This window comes from Periplaneta americana, chromosome 17, assembly GCF_040183065.1.
Source record: "Periplaneta americana isolate PAMFEO1 chromosome 17, P.americana_PAMFEO1_priV1, whole genome shotgun sequence".
Classification (NCBI taxonomy): domain Eukaryota; kingdom Metazoa; phylum Arthropoda; class Insecta; order Blattodea; family Blattidae; genus Periplaneta; species Periplaneta americana.
This window is the reverse complement of record NC_091133.1, coordinates 128,185,620-128,203,613: the sequence shown is the minus strand read 5'-3', so window position 1 is coordinate 128,203,613 and position 17,994 is coordinate 128,185,620. Positions and strand designations below refer to the sequence as shown.

Sequence of the window (17,994 nt, the reverse complement as noted above, 5' to 3'; positions counted from 1 at the left end):
TCTAGTCATACACATGTGTAGTTAGCCTCAATTGCAAACATTCCTTTGTTAAAATAGACTTCATGAATATATCCTGTTTCTACATTGCTTAATAAACTTATAACACCACTCATGTAATGTTATACTCACTACACTGAAGGTTAGTCATTTCACATTGCATCTCCATCATCTATTTCTTCAACACCTGCTCTTTACGAAATACTAGGCCTAATGACGTCAACATTTTATACTGTGAGCCTCCTATTAACAGTTGTAACATGTTGGGTACTGAAAATCATTGACAATGAAATTAGCTTTTATGCAGTTTACAGTATGTCTCTTATTGTTAAGAATTATTTCTCCTCTATTCCTTTATACATATCACACACACACACACACACACACACACGTATTTATACTGCAATTAAGCTGTTTAATACATTTCATGAACTAAACTTGTATTATTTAACTAAAACCACTCTTTCATCCTTGCCTTCTCCTCACATCGCAACTCTTTAAGTGTCCGGCTGTTGCATGTTACGAGGACAGTGCTGCCAATATGACCACACCAGTCTGCGACATGAAGGAAACATCACTGTCAGGCACTCCATCGACATACTGCCATCTACCCGAGGAATCAGCCTGCAAACATAACGAAAAGCAATGTTATAGCTCTAATATCTTTATGTTTCATATCAACAATGCATCAAAAAGACATTATGAAATACATAAAAAAGACAAAGCAAATGAAGAATGCCAAAGGAAAAATATTCATAACTGAAAAATCAAACATTAAAAACATTTCCCACATCAGAATAATTAAATCAATATAATCATGGAAATCAGTAACTACATTCAATTTAAAATTATAATAATTTCAGTTTGCAACATGGCCACAATTTTGAATTTGGACTTGGTATTTCAGTGAAGTCTTTTGCCCAATTTCAAATCTACATTTTGTCCGTTGCAAGGATAATAAATGTCAGAAAATGTGAAATACGAGAAACAGACACTGCAGATGGTATAAGGTATCCAAAGTACAATGCGATTATTACTACAAAAAATGTCCAAATAATTACGAGACTATTTCGATAATGAGTAAAATTTATATATTTTTTAAAAAATACAAAAAAGGAGATTCCAGATGATACAAAAAGCACTAAGTGCCAAAATTTTGAAGAATTCTCACATTTCTAAAGTCGATGTATACCTAATGGCAAACAACAATCAGTGTCAAGAAGAATTATCTCTCTGCAAGGGATAAAAAAATGCACAACCGAAGAGCACGAGACTACGAAAAAGTGCAATGGATTTGCTCGTTTTATTCGTGAATATTATGTGAATATGCGGGGATGCTACAGTGAAAAGGGCGGGACTCTGAGCCCCTTCGTTCTACTCGTGTAGAGAAAATTCTATTTTTTGAAAGCCAAAATGACAACTTTTTTTAAATATCACGGTCCCTTCCGTCCATATGCCTAGGGACAGAGAGTTGACATCTATACTACAGATAGAGCTCGTCAAGACCTATTCGCCGCATTTATCTGCTTTCTTCGCACTACACATACGGCGGAGATATGACGGCAAGAATGTAGGCGCAATAGAAGTTTAAAAGTCTTAGTATTTTTTCTCGATAATCAGTTTGTGTTCGAGCTCCCCATCTTCATGGTATCGCGTCCGAAGTAAGTCAAGGGGGAATAGAATAATACATCCCGTTCCGCGATATGGCTCTTATTTCCGGAAATAATGGCCATACCGAAGAACGGGATGCGGCCCTGTATTACCCCACAACTTACTTCTTACACTTCTTGGACCAGAAACTCGGAGTTTTGGACCCGGAGCCCAGAGCTTTGGACACGGAACCACGGAGTTTTTGGACCCGGAACCCGGAGTTTTGGGCCCGGAACCCGGAGTATTGGACCAGAAACTCGGAGTTTTGGACCCGGAGCCCAGAGCTTTGGACACGGAACCACGGAGTTTTTGACCCGGAACCCGTAGTTTTGGACCCAGGCCTGAGTTTTGAACGCGGAACCCGGAATTTTTGGCCCGGAACCCGGAGTTTGGCACCCGGAACCCCGGAGGTTGGGAATGGAATACGTATGTAATCCAAATCTGTGTGGATTACATATGTGATTCAATTATGGATGGATTACATACATAATCCAAATCTGAGTGGATTACATGTGTAATCCAATTATGGAAGGATTACATGTGTAATCCAATTATAGATGGATTACATACGTAATCCAATTATAGATGGATTACATACGTAATCCAATTATAGATGGATTACATACGTAATCCAATTATAGATGGATTACATACGTAATCCAATTATAGATGGATTACATACGTAATCCAATTATAGATGGATTACATACGTAATCCAAATCTGTGTGGATTACATGTGTCATCCAATTATGGATGGATTACATACGTAATCCAAATCTGTGTGGATTACATACGTAATCCAAATCTGTGTGGATTACATACGTAATCCAATTATGGATGGATTACATACGAGTTTGGAAACCGGAACACGGAGTTTGGGACCGGAACCCTGAGTTTCGGGCCCGTAACCCGAACTTTGCGACCCGGGACCCTGAGTTTGGGATACGGAGATTGGGACTCGTAGTTTTGGAGCTGGAGCCCGGAGTTTGGAACTTGGACTTTGGGAACCGGAGTTTGGGAACTGGATCCCGGAGTTTGGGTTCCGCAACCAGCAACTTGGGACACGGAGTTTGGGAACCAGAAGCCGGATTTTGGTACCTGGACTATGGTAACCAGAAATCGGAGTTTGGGAAGCTTAACCCTGAGTTTGGGAATCGGAATCCGGAGATTTGGAACCCCTACCCGGAGTTACGGACGCTGAACCCGGAGTTTTGGAACCACTACCCGGAGTTTAGGCCTGGAACCCGGAGTTTAGAACACGGAGTTGGGGACCCGAAGTTTTGGACACGAAACCTGGAGTTTTGATAAGCGGAACCCGGACATTGGGACCCGGAACCCGGAGCTTTAAACCCGGAACCCGGAGTTTTGGACACGGAACCCGGAGCTTGAGACCCGGATCCCGTAGTTTTCGACCCGGAACCAGAGTTTGGGACACGGAAGCCGGAGTTTTGGACCCGGAACCCGGAGTTGGGGACCCGCAGTTTGATACCTGTAACCCGGAGTTGAGGACCCGGAAACCGGAGTTTGGGACCTGAGTTTAGGAATGGAACCCTGAGTTTTGGACCCGGAGCCCGGTGTTTGGGACCCGGAACCTGCGTTTGGGACTCGGAACTCGGAGTTTTGAATCCGGAACCCGGAGTTTGTCACCCGGAACCCCGGAGGTTGGGAACCGTAACCCGGAGTTTTGGACCCGGAGCCCGGAGTTTTTCACATGGAACCCGGACATTTGGACCGGAACCCGGAGGTTTGAAGTAGGAACCCGGAAGTTTGGGAACCGGAACCCGGAGTTCCAGACGCGGAACCCGGAGTATTGGACGCGGATCCCGGAGATTCGGGCCGGAACACGGAGTTTTCACTCGTAATCCGGAATTATGGACCCGGAACCAGGAGTTTGGGACTCGCAAACCGGAAATTCGGACTGGAACCCGGAGATTGAGAACCGGAACCCAGTGTTTTGAACTCGGAACCCTGAATTTTGGGATCCGGAACCCGGAGTATTGCACGCGGAAACCGGAGTTTGTGACCGGAACCCGGAATTTTGAACCCGGAGTTTGGTACCGGAACCCCGAGTTGTGGAACCGGAAGGCGGAATTATGGATACGTAACCCGGAGTTTGGGACTCCCAAACCGGAGTTTAGGATTGGAACCCGGAGTTTTGGACAAGGAAACCGGAGTTTTGGGCCCGTAACCCGGAATTTTGGACACGGAACACGGAGTTTGGACCCGGAGTTATAGACCCGGAACCCGGAGTTTGGCATTCGGAATCCCCGAAAATTGTGACGCGGAACTCGGAGTTTTGGACCCGGAAACCGGAGTTTTGGGCACGGAACCCTGAGTATTGGAGCAGAAACTCGGGGTTTTGGACCCGGAGCCCAGAGTTTTTGACACGGAACGCGGAGTTTTTGACCCGGAACCCGGAGTTTTTGACCCGGAAGCCGGAATTTTGGGCCCGGAACCCGGAGTTTGGCACCCGGAACACCGGGGGTTGGGAATGGAATACGTATGTAATCCAAATCTGTGTGGATTACATATGTGATTCAATTATGGATGGATTACATACATAATCCAAATCTGAGTGGATTACATGTGTAATCCAAATATGGAAGGATTACATGTGCAATCCAATTATAGATAGATTACAAACGTAATCCAATTATAGATGGATTACATACGTAATCCAAATCTGTGTGGATTACATGTGTCATCCAATTATGGATGGATTACATACGTAATCCAAATCTGTGTGGATTACATACGTAATCCAATTATGGATGGATTACATACGAGTTTGGTAACCGGAACACGGAGTTTGGGACCGGAACCCTGATTTTCGGGGATGTAAACCGAACTTTGGGACCCGGGACCCTGAGTTTGGGATACGGAGATTGGGAATCGTAGTTTTGAAGCCGGAGCCCGGAGTTTGGAACTTGGACTTTGGGAACCGGAACTGGAGTTTGGGAACCGGATCCCGGAGTTTGGGTTCCGGAACCAGCAGCTTGGGACACGGAGTTTGGGTTCCGGAACCAGCAGCTTGGGACACGGAGTTTGGTAACCAGAACTCGGAGTTTGGGAAGCGTAACCCTGAGTTTGGGAATCGGAATCCGGAGTTTTGGAGCCGGAGTTTGCGAACCGGAATCCGGAGTCTTGGAACCCCTATCCGAAGTTAGGGACCCTGAACCCGGAGTTTTGGAACCACTACCCGGAGTTTGGGGACCGGAACCCTGAGTTTGGGACTCGAAAATCGGAGTTTGGGACTCGAAACCCGAAGTTTGGGGCCCCGAACCCGCAGTTTAGGGCCCGGATCCAGGAGTTTGGGATACGGAGATTGGGACCCGTAATTTTGGACCCGGAGCCGGATCCCGGACTTTGTAACCCGGAGTTTGGAAAGCGGAACCGGGAGTATGGGATCCGGAACCCGCGATTCGGGATCAGGTACACGGAGTTTGGGAACCGGAATCCGTACTTTGGAACCAGAACCCGGAGTTTGGGAACAGACTCGGATTTTGGGAACCGGAGCCCGGAATTTGGGTTCCGGAACCAGCAGTTTGGGACCCGGAGTTTGGGAACCGGAACCCGGAGCTTGGCAAACGGAACCCGGAGTTTGGGAACCGGACCCGGAGTTTGGGTGTCCATCCGTAACCTGATTCAGGAACTCGGTGTCCTGGACCCGGAAGACTTGTCACGGTATATTAAGAATGACTCGAGTATGATTTGGGAGTGTTTTAAGGTTGACTTGAAAGTGGCATAAACATTTGGGAGTGACTAGGCACTGACTTCGGAGTGAATCGAGATTGACTATGGAGTATATCTAGAGTGACTCGTGTGCAAATCGAGAATGACTTTTGAGTGACTTAAGAGGGAACCCAGGGTGATTGGGAGTAACTTATGAGTGAATCGGGAGAGACTTAGGTGTGACTTAAGATCGACTCGACAGTGAATGGAAAGTGACTTAGGAGTGTTTTGGGAGTGACTTGCAAGTGTTTAGGATTAACATGAGAGCGAGTTAAGAGTAACTAGAATGAATTGAGAATAAATATTTTTCAAACAGGTTTCAGTACTGTATTTTGTTATATTATTTGTCAACAAAATCTAATATGAATTACTCTGTTTCAAACAAGGTTCGATAATGTAATTTTTCTCTAACTTAAAACTGAATTTCGAATATTTTAAAACAAGACAGTAAGATGCAAGGAAAACGAAGCGACTCAGAGGCTCGCCCTTTTAACTGTAGCATCCCCGCAGGTTCTCTAGTAATCACCGCTAATAACCGGCAAATCCGTCGCACTTTTTTCTAACCTCAATTTTTGGGTACCTAAAATATTTCAGTCTCTAATTCCGGAAATAATGGCCATAACGAGGAACGGGATGCGGCCCCGTATTCCCCCTTGACTTCCTTCTTACACGATAGCATCAAAACGGCAATCGCGAACAGAAACTGATTTTCGAGAAAAAAAGGGGAAGGGTTTAAACCACCATTCCGCCGGCATTCTAGCCGCCATAACTCCGCAGTGCGTGTAGTAACAACAAATCCGATGAGTGCGTTGAATACAGCTCGTCGAAACTCTATCTTCAGTATAAAGGACGACTATCTATCCCCGTTCGTTTGGACGGGAGAGGCCGGCAAAAGTAAAAAAAAAAAAATGGTCATTTTGACCTTCCAAAACAGGCTTTTTTTTACACAAGGAAAACGAAGCGACTCAGAGGCCCGCCCTTATAACTGTAGCATCCCCGAAGGTTCTCTAGTAATCATCGCTAATATCCGGCAAATCTGTCGCACTTTTTGCTAACCTCAATTTTTGGGTACGTAAAATATTTCAGTCTTTAATTCCGGAAATAATGGCCATAACTAGGAACGGGATGCTGCCCCGTATTTCCCCTTGACTTCCTTCTTACACGATAGCATCAAAATGGCAATCGCGAACACAAACTGATTTTCGAGAAAAAAGAGGGAAGGGTTTAAACCACCATTCCGCCGACATTCTAGCCGCCATAACTCCGCAGTGCGTGTAGTAACAACAAAGCCGATGAGTGCGTTGAATACAGCTCGTCGAACTCTATCTTCAGTATAAAGGACAACTCTCTATCCCCGTTCGTTTGGACGGGAGAGGCCGGCAAAATTTCAAAAAATGGTCATTTTGACCTTCCAAAGCAGATTTTTTTACACAAGGAAAACAAAGGGGAAGTGTTTAAACCACCACTCCGCCGACATTCTAGCCGCCATAACTCCGCAGTGCGTGTAGTAACAACAAAGTCGATGAGTGCGATGAATACAGCTCGTCGAACTCTATCTTCTGTATAAAGGACAACTCTCTACCCCCGTTCGTTTGGACGGGAGAGACCGGCAAAATTTCAAAAAAATGGTCATTTTGACCTTCCAAAACAGACTTTTTTTACACAAGGAAAACGAGTTTGGGAACTGGGACCCGGAAACCGGAGTTTGGGACGCGGAAACCGGAGTTTAGGACTGGAACCCGGAGTTTTGTACCCGGAACCCGGAGTTGGGAACCCGAAGTTTTGGACACGGAACCGGGAGTTTTGATACCCGGAACCCGGAGATTGGGACCCGGAACCCGGAGCTTTAAACCCGGAACCCGCAGTTTGGGAACCGGAACCCGGAGTTTTGGACCGGTAACCTGAAGCTTGAGACCCAGAACCCGTAGTTTTCGAACCGGAACCAGAGTTTGGGACACGGAAGCCGGAGTTTTGGACCCGGAACCCTGAGTTTTGGACCCGGAACCCGGAGTTGCGAACCCGGAGTTTGACACCTGTAACCCGGAGATTGGGACCCGGAAGCCGGAGTTTGGGGCCCTGAGTTTACGACTGGAACCCGGAGTTTTGGACCCGGATCCCGGAGTTTGGGACCAGGAAACTGGAGTTTTTAACCCGGAAACCGGAGTTTGGCACCCGGAGCCCCGGAGGTTGGGACCCGGAACCAGGAGTTTTTGGACCCGGAGCCCGGAATTTTTGACATGGAACCCGGAGTTTTGGACCGGAACCGGGAATCCGGAGTTCTGTAGTAGGGACACGGAAGTTTGGGAACCCGGAACCCGGAGTATCGGATGCGGATCCTGGAGTTTGCAACCGGAACCCGGAGTTTTGCACTAGGAATCCGAAATTATTGTCTGGAACTCCGAATTTGGGACCCGGAAAATGGAGTTTAGGACTGGAACCCGGAGATTGAGAACCGGAACCCGGAATTTTGGGACACGGAACCCGGAGTATAAGACGGGGAAACCGGAGTTTGAGACCGGTACCCGGAATTTTGAACACGGAACCCGGAATTTTTGACCAGGAACCCGGAGTATTGTACGCGAAACCTGGAGTTTGGTACCGGAACCCGGAGTTGTGGAACCAGAAGGCGGAATTATAGACCCGTCACCCGGAGTTTGGGACCCGGAAACCGGAGTTTAGGGCTGGAACCCGGAGTTTTGGACACGGAACCCGGAGTTTGGGACCCGGCGTTACAGACCTGGAACCCGGAGTTTGGCACCCGGAACGCCCGGAAATTGAAACTCGGAACTCGAAGTTTTGGACCCGGAACCCGGAGTATTGGGCCAGAAACTCGGAGTTTTGGACCCGGAGCCCAGAGTTTTGGACACGGAACCACGCAGTTTTTGACCCGGAACCCGTAGTTTTGGACCCAGGCCCGTGTTTTGCACGCGGTACCCGGAATTTTGGGCTCGGAACCCGGACTTTGGCACCCGGAATCTGGAGTTTGGCACCCGGAACCCCGAAGGTTGGGAATGGACTACGTATGTAATCCAAATCTGTGTGGATTACATATTTGATTCAATTATGGATGGATTACATACATAATCCAAATCTGAGTGGATTACATGTGTAATCCAATTATGGAAGGATTACATGTGTAATCCAATTATAGATGGATTACATGCGTAATCCAATTATAGATGGATTACATATGTAATCCAAACCTGTGTGGATTACATGAGTCATCCAATTATGGATGGATTACATACGTAATCCAAATATGTGTGGATTACATACGTAATCCAATTATGGATGGATTACATACGAGTTTGGAAACCGGAACACGGAGTTTGGGACCGGAACCCTGAGTTTCGGGCCCGTAACCCGAACTTTGGGACCCGGGACCCTGAGTTTGGGATACGGAGATTGGGACTCGTAGTTTTGGAGCCGGAGCCCGGAGTTTGGAACTTGGACTTTGGGAACCGGAACCGGAGTTTGGGAACCGGATCCCGGAGTTTGGGTTCCGGAACCAGCAACTTGGGACACGGAGTTTGGGAACCAGAAGCCGGATTTTGGTACCTGGACTTTGGTGACCAGAACTCGGAGTTTGGGAAGAGAAACCCTGAGATTAGGAATCGGAAACCGGAGTTTTGGAACCCCTACCCGGAGTTAGGGACACTGAAACCGGAGTTTTGGAACCTCTACCCGGAGTTTAGGACTGGAACGCGGAGTATTTTACACGGAACCCGGAGTTTAGAACCCGGAGTTGGGGACCCGAAGTTTTGGACACGAAACCTGGAGTTTTGATAAGTGGAACCCGGATATTGCGACCCGGAACCCGGAGCTTTCAACCCGGAACCCGGAGTTTTGGACCCGGGACCCGGAGCTTGAGACCCGGATCCCGTAGTTTTCGACCCGGAACCGGAGTTTGGGACACGGAAGCCGGAGTTTTGGACCCGGAACCCGGAGTTGGGGACCCGCAGTTTGATACCTGTAACCCGGAGTTTGGGACCCGGAAACCGGAGTTTGGGACCTGAGTTTAGGACTGGAACCCTGAGTTTTGGACCCGGAGCCCGGAGTTTGGGACCGGGAACCGGAGTTTGGGATTCGGAACCCGGAGTTTTGAATCCGGATCCCGGAGTTTGTCACCCGGAACCCCGGAGGTTGGGACCAGTATCCCGGAGTTTTGGACCCGGAGCCCGGAGTTTTTCACATGGAACCCGGACATTTTGACCGGAACCCGGAGTTTGGGACTGGGAATCCGGAGTTTTGAAGTAGGAACCCGGAAGTTTGGGAACCGGAACCCGAAGTTCCAGACGCGGAACCCGGAGTATTGGACGCGGATCCCGGAGTTACGGGCCGGAACCAGTTTTCACCCGGAATCCGGAATTATGGACCCGGAACCCGGAGTTTGGGACCCGGAAACCGGAAATTAGGACTGGAACCCGGAGATTGAGAACCGGAACCCAGTGTTTTGAAGCCAAAACCCTGAATTTTGGGACCCGGAACCCGGAATATTGGACGCGGAAACCGGAGTTTGTGACCGGAACCCGGAATTTTAAACCCGGAGTTTGGTACCGGAACCCGGAGTTTTGGAACCGGAATTCGGAATTATGGATACGTAACCCGGAGTTTGGGACTCCCAAACCGGAGTTTAGCACTGGAACCCGGAGTTTTGGACACGGAACCCGGAGTTTTGGACTCGGAAACCGGAGTTTTGGGCTCGGAACCCGGAATTTTGGACACGGAACACGGAGTTTGGCACCCGGAATCCCCCGGAAATTGTGACGCGGAACTCGGAGTTTTGGACCCGGAACCCGGAGTTTTGGTCACGGAACCCTGAGTATTGGAGCAGAAACTCGGAGTTTTGGACACGGAGCCAAGAGTTTTTGACACGGAACGCTGAGTTTTTGACCAGGAACCCGGAGTTTTGGACGCGGAACACGGAATTTTGGGCCCGGAACCAGGAGTTTGGCACCCGGAACCCCGGAGGTTGGGAATGGAATACGTATGTAATCCAAATCTGTGTGGATTACATATGTGATTCAATTATGGATGGATTACATACATAATCCAAATCTGAGTGGATTACATGTGTAATCCAATTATGGAAGGATTACATGTGCAATCCAATTATAGATAGATTACAAACGTAATCCATTTATAGATGGATTACATACGTAATCCATATCTGTGTGGATTACATGTGTCATACAATTATGGATGGATTACATACGTAATCCAATTATAGATGGATTACATACGTAATCCAAATTTGTGTGGATTACATGTGTCATCGAATTATGGATGGATTACATACGTAATCCAAATCTGTGTGGATTACATACGTAATCCAATTATCGATGGATTACATACGAGTTTGGAAACCGGAACCCGGAGTTTGGGACCGGAACCCTGAGTTTCGGGCCCGTAACCCGAACTTTGAGACACGGGACCCTGAGTTTGGGATACGGAGATTGGGACTCGTAGTTTTGGAGCCGGAGCCCGGAGTTTGGAACTTGGGCTTTGGGAACCGGATCCCGGAGTTTGAGTTCCGGAACCAGCAATTTGGGAACCGGGACCCGGAGTTTGGGAAACGGAACCCGGAGTTTGGGAACCGGAACCCGGAGTTTGGGTGTCCATCCGTAACCTGATTCCTGAACCCGGAACTCGGTGTCCTGGACCCGGAAGACTTGTCACAGTATATTAAGAATGACTCGAGTATGATTTGGGAGTGTTTTAAGGTTCACTTGAGAGTGGCATAAAGATTTGGGAGTGACGAGGCACTAACTTCGGAGTTAATCGAGATTGACTATGGAGTATATCTAGAGTGACTCGCGTGCAAATCGAGAATGAATTTTGAGTGACTTAAGAGGGAACCCAGAGTGATTGGGAGTAACTTAAGAGTGAATCGGGAGAGACTTAGGTGTGACTTAAGATCGACTCGACAGTGAATGGAAAGTGACTTAGGAGTGTTTTGGGAGTGACTTGCAAGTGTTTAGGATTAACATGAGAGCGAGTTAAGAGTAACTAGAATGAATTGAGAATAAATATTTTTCAAACAGGTTTCAGTACAAGGTTCGATAATGTAATTTTTCTGTAACTTAAAACTGAATTTCGAATATTTAAAAAAAAAGAGTACGATGCAAGGAAAACGAAGCGACTCAGACGCCCGCCCTTTTAACTGTAGCATCCCCGCAGGTTATCTAGTAATCACCGCTAATAACCGGCAAATCCGTCGCACTTTTTTCTAACCTCAAGTTTTGGGTACCTAAAATACTTCACTCTCTAATTCCGGAAGTAATGGCCATAACGAGGAACGGGATGCGGCCCCGTATTCCCCCTTGACTTCCTTCTTACACGATAGCATCAAAATGGCAATCCCGAACACAAACTGATTTTCGATAAAAAACCATTCCGCCGACATTCTAGCCGCCATAACTCTGCAGTGCGTGTAGTAACAACAAAGCCTATGAGTGCGTTGAATACAGCTCGTCGAAATGAATCGTCAGTATAAAGGACAACTCTCTATCCCCGTTCGTTTGGACGGGAGAGGCCGGCAAACTTTAAAAAAATGGTCATTTTGACCTTCCAAAACAACTTTTTTTTACACAGGGAAAACGAAGCGACTCAGAGTCCCGCGCTTTTAAATGTAGCATCCCCGCAGGTCCTCTAGTAATCACCGCTAATATCCGGAAAATCCGTCGCACTTTTTTCTAACCTCAATTTTTGGGTACCTAAAACATTTCACTCTCTAATTCCGGAAATAATGGCCATAACTAGGAACGGGATGCGGCCCCGTATTCCCCCTTGACTTCCTTCTTACACGATAGCATCAAAATGTCAATCGCGAACACAAACTGATTTTCGAGAAAAAGCACCATTCCTCCGACATTCTAGACGCCATAACTCCGCAGTGCGTGTAGTAACAACAAAGCCGATGAGTGTGTTGAATAGCTCGTCGAACTCTATCTTCAGTATAAAGGACAATTCTCTATACCCGTTCTTTTGGACGGCAGAGGCCGGCAAAATTTCAAAAAATGGTTATTTTGACCTTCCAAAATAGACCTTTTTTTACACAAGGAAAACGAAGCGACTCAGAGACCCGGCCTTTTAACTGTAGCATCCCCGCAGGTTCTCTAGTAATCACCGCTAATATCCGGCAAATCCGTCGCACTTTTTTCTAACCTAAAATATTTCAGTCTCTAATTTCGGAAATAATGGCCATAACGAGGAACGGGATGCGGCCCCGTATTCCCCCTTGACTTCCTTCTTACACGATAGCATCAAAACGGCAATCGCGAACAGAAACTGATTTTCGAGAAAAAAAAAAGGGGAAGGGTTTTAAACCACCATTCCGCCGACATTCTAGCCGCCATAACTCCGCAGTGCCTGTAGTAACAACAAAGCCGATGAGTGCGTTGAATACAGCTCGTCTAACTCTATCTTCAGTATAAAGGACAACTCTCTATCCCCGTTCGTTTGGACGGGAGAGGCCGGCATAATTAAAAATTATGTTCATTTTGACCTTCCAAAACTGACTTTTTTTTACACAAGGAAAACGAAGCGACTCAGAGCCCCGGCCTTTTAACTGTAGCATCCCCGCAGGTTCTCTAGTAATCACCGCTAATATCCGGCAAATCCGTCGCACTTTTTTCTAACCTCAATTTTTGGGTACCTAAAATATTTCACTCTCTAATTTCGGAAATAATGGCCATAACGAGGAACGGGATGCGGCCCCGTATTCCCCCTTGACTTCCTTCTTACACGATAGCATCAAAACGGCAATCGCGAACACAAACTGATTTTCGAGAAAAAAAGGGGAAGGGTTTAAACCACCATTCCGCCGACATTCTAGCCGCCATAACTCCGCAGTGCGTGTAGTAACAACAAAGCCGAAGAGTGCGTTGAATACAGCTCGTCTAACTCTATCTTCAGTATAAAGGACAACTCTCTATCCCCGTTCGTTTGGACGGGAGAGGCGGGCAAAATTAAAAAATATGGTCATTTTGACCTTCCAAATCAGACTTTTTTTTACACAAGGAAAACGAAGCGACTCAGAGGCCCGCCCTTTTAACTGTAGCATCCCCGCAGGTTCTCTAGCAATCACCGCTAATATCCGGCAAATCCGTCGCACTTTTTTCTAACCTCAATTTTTGGGTACCTAAAATTTTTCAGTCTCTAATTCCGGAAATAATGGCCATAACTAGGAACGGGATGCGGCCCCGTATTCCCCCTTGACTTCCTTCTTACACGATAGCATCAAAATGGCAATCGCGAACACAAACTGATTTTCGAAAAAATCCACCATTCCGCCGACATTCTAGCCGCCATAACTCCGCAGTGCGTGTAGTAACAACAAAGCCGATGAGTGTGTTGAATACAGCTCGTCGAACTCTATCTTCAGCATAAAGGACAATTCTGTGTCCCCGTTCGTTTGGACGGGAGAGGCGGGCAAAATTGGAAAAAATGGTCATTTTGACCTTCCAAAACAGACTTTTTTTACACAGGGAAAACGAAGCGACACAGAGGCCCGCCCTTTTAACTGTAGCATCCCCGCAGGTTCTCTAGTAATCACCGCTAATATCCGGCAAATCCGTCGCACTTTTTCCTAACCTCAATTTTTGGGTACCTAAAATATTTGACTCTCTAATTCCGGAAATAATGGCCATAACGAGGAACGGGATGCGGCCCCGTATTCTCCCTTGACTTCCTTCTTACACGATAGCATCAAAACGGCAATCGCGAACACAAACTGATTTTCGAGAAAAACCACCATTCCGCCGACATTCTAGCCGCCATAACTCCGCAGTGCGTGTAGTAACAACAAAGCCGATGAGTGTGTTGAATACAGCTCGTCGAACTCTATCTTCAGTATAAAGGACAATTCTCTATCCCCGTTCGTTTGGACGGGAGAGGCCGGCAAAATTTCAAAAAGTGGTCATTTTCACATTCCAAAACAGACTTTTTTTTACACAAGGAAAACGAAGCGACTCAGAGGGCCGCCCTTTTAACTATAGCATCCCCGCAGGTTGTCTAGTAATCACCGCTAAGATCCGGCAAATCCGTCGCACTTTTTTCTGACCTCAATTTTTGGGTACCTAAAATATTTCACTCTCTAATTCCGGAAATAATGGCCATAACGAGGAACGGGATGCGGCCCCGTATTCCCCCTTGACTTCCTTCTTACACGATAGCATCAAAATGGCAATCCCGAACACAAACTGATTTTCGACAAAAAACCATTCCGCCGACATTCTGGCCGCCATAACTCCGCAGTGCGTGTAGTAACAACAAAGCCTATGAGTGCGTTGAATACAGCTCGTCGAAATGTATCGTCAGTATAAAGGACAACTCTCTATCCCCGTTCGTTTGGACGGGAGAGGCCGGCAAAATTTCAAAAAATGGTCATTTTGACCTTCCAAAACAACTTTTTTTTACACAGGGAAAACGAAGCGACTCAGAGTCCCGCCCTTTTAAATGTAGCATCCCCGCAGGTCCTCTAGTAATCACCGTTAATATCCGGAAAATCCGTCGCACTTTTATCTAACCTCAATTTTTGGGTATCTATAATATTTCACTCTCTAATTCCGGAAATAATGGCCATAACGAGGAACGGGATGCGGCCCCGTATTCCCCCTTGACTTCCTTCTTACACGATAGCATCAAAACGGCAATCGCGAACACAAACTGATTTTCGAGAAAAACCACCATTCCGCCGATATTTTAGCCGCCATAACTCCGCAGTGCGTGTAGTAACAACGAAGCCTATGAGTGCGTTGAATACAGCTCGTCGAAATGTATCGTCAGTATAAAGGACAACTCTCTATCCCCGTTCGTTTGGACGGGAGAGGCCGGCAGAATTTAAAAAAATGGTCATTTTGACCTTCCAAAAGAAGTTTTTTTTACACAGGGAAAACGAAGCGACTTAGAGTCCCGCCCTTTTAAATGTAGCATCCCCGCAGGTCCTCTAGTAATCACCGCTAATATCCGGAAAATCGGTCGCACTTTATTCTAACTTCAATTTTTGGGTACTTAAAATATTTCACTCTCTAATTCCGGAAATAATGGCCATAACTAGGAACGGGATGCGGCCCTGTATTCCCCCTTGACTTCCTTCTTACACGATAGGATCAAAATGGCAATCGCGAACACAAACTGATTTTTGAGAAAAAAAGGGGAAACATTCCGCCGACATTCTAGCCGCCATAACTCCGCAGTGCATGTAGTAACAACAAAGCCGATGAGTGTGTTGAATACAGCTCGTCGAACTCTATCTTCAGTATAAAGGACAACTCTCCATCCCTGTTCGTTTGGACGGGAGAGGCCGGCAAAATTAAAAAAAAATGGTCATTTTGACCTTCCAAAACAGAGTTTTTTTTTACACAAGGAAAACGAAGCGACTCAGAGTCCCACCCTTTTAACTGTAGTATCCCCGCAGGTTCTCTAGTAATCACCGCTAATATCCGGCAAATCCGTCGCACTTTTTTGTAACCTCAATTTTTGGGTACCTAAAATATTTCAGTCTCTAATTCCGGAAATAATGGCCATAACGAGGAACGGGATGCGGCCCCGTATTCCCCCTTGACTTCCTTCTTACACGATAGCATCAAAACGGCAATCGCGAACAGAAACTGATTTTCGAGAAAAAAAAAAGGGGAAGGGTTTTAAACCACCATTCCGCCGACATTCTAGCCGCCATAACTCCGCAGTGCGTGTAGTAACAACAAAGCCGATGAGTGCGTTGAATACAGCTCGCCTAACTCTATCTTCAGCATAAAGGACAACTCTCTATCCCCGTTCGTTTGGACGGGAGAGGCCGTCAAAATTAAAAAAAAATGGTTATTTTGACCTTCCAAAACAGACTTTTTTTTACACAAGGAAAACGAAGCGACTCAGAGGCCCGCCCTTTTAACTGTAGCATCCCCGCAGGTTCTCTAGCAATCACCGCTAATATCCGGCAAATCCGTCGCACTTTTTTCTAACCTCAATTTTTGGGTACCTAAAATATTTCACTCTCTAATTCCGGAAATAATGGCCATAACTAGGAACGGGATGCGGCCCCGTATTCCCCCTTGACTTCCTTCTTACACGATAGCATCAAAATGGCAATCGCGAACACAAACTGATTTTCGAGAAAAAAAGGGGAAGGGAACCACCATTCCGCCGACATTCTAGCCGCCATAACTCCGCAGTGCGTGTAGTAACAACAAAGCCGATGAGTGCGTTGTATACAGCTCGTCGAACTCTATCTTCAGTATAAAGGACAACTCTCTATCCCGGTTCGTTTGAACGGGAGAGGCCGGCAAAATTTAAAAAAATGGGCACTTTGACCTTCCAGAACAGACTTTTTTTTACACAAGGAAAACGAAGCGATTCAGAGGCCCGCCCTTTTAACTGTAGCATCCCCACAGGTTCTCTAGTAATCACCGCTAATATCCGGGAAATCCGTCGCACTTTTTTCTAACCTCAATTTTTGGGTACCTAAAATATTTCAGTCTCTAATTCCGGAAATAATGGCCATAACGAGGAACGGGATGCGGCCCCGTATTCCCCCTTGACTTCCTTCTTATACGATAGCATCAAAATGGCAATCGCGGACACAAACTGATTTTCGAGAAAAAAATGGGAAGAACCACCTTTCCGCCAACATTCTAGCCGCCATAACTCCGCAGTGCGTGAAGTAACAACAAAGCCGTCGAATACAGGTCGTCGAACTCTATCTTCAGTATAAAGGGCAACTCTTTATCCCCATTCGTTTGGACGGAAGAGGCTGGCAAAATTTCAAGAAATGGTCATTTTGACCTTCCAAAACAGACTTTTTTTTACACAAGGAAAACGAAGCGACTCAGAGGCCAACCATTGCCAACATATTGCCTTACAATCTCACTAACGTTTCAACAAAAACTAGCTAAATCTCTCCAAAGTTTGTTAAAAAATCCCCAGAAATGTCGCTAAAAATTAATAATAAATATCACTAAATAAAAATAAGAAAAAAGATACATATGCGGAGAAAAATATAATTTCGTCGTCGTCACCCTCTTCTGCGGAGTCTGGTTGTATTGTTGACAGCTGTGATGTTGAGGTGGAAGTTGTAGGAACAGCTGATTGTGAATACACTATACTTGATCCAATCATTGACACTAGGCGTACACTTTCTGGCAAATTGTAAGTGTGGAAATTTTCACCCAAGCGTTTGACCACAATTTTTTTTTTTTTTTGTGAAACCTAACAATTTTTAAATCTAAATTATTAAAATATATTAAAACCAGCAAAAACTACAGTCTCATTTGCTTCACACGAACTGTCGGCACAAAATTCCAAAACTCAATTGCCTCGGAGTGGAAAATCTCTGCGTTGCGAGGAAGAACCAATAATTAGCTGGAGCTCACGACTCGTCACGTGCCAATCAAAGTTGCCACCGTTTATGGGTGTTGGAGCAGTAGCATTGAGAGAGAGACCTAACCCGTGAGAATCATTCAATCAGCATCTTTCACCCTGATCACAAATATGTGAGATCAGGGCTTTCACGTATGAATCATTTGACGACTCAGTCATGCACCCATGCCTCTTCTAAAACTAAGAAGTGCATGACTTCAGTTGAATATTTTAACTTAAAAGAAAGGAGAAAGTGGA

General features: G+C 46.1%; 1 long non-coding RNA gene across 1 annotated transcript in view; it reads right to left on the bottom strand.

The window, feature by feature from the left end:
- Positions 1–370: 370 nt before the first annotated feature.
- The window catches only part of LOC138693430 (uncharacterized), a 38,190-nt gene continuing 20,566 nt past the window's right edge, over positions 371–17,994 (bottom strand). Inside the window, exon 5 of the long non-coding RNA XR_011330308.1 lies at positions 371–621. This is a non-coding gene — a long non-coding RNA (uncharacterized lncRNA). The remainder of the gene's footprint in view (positions 622–17,994) is intronic.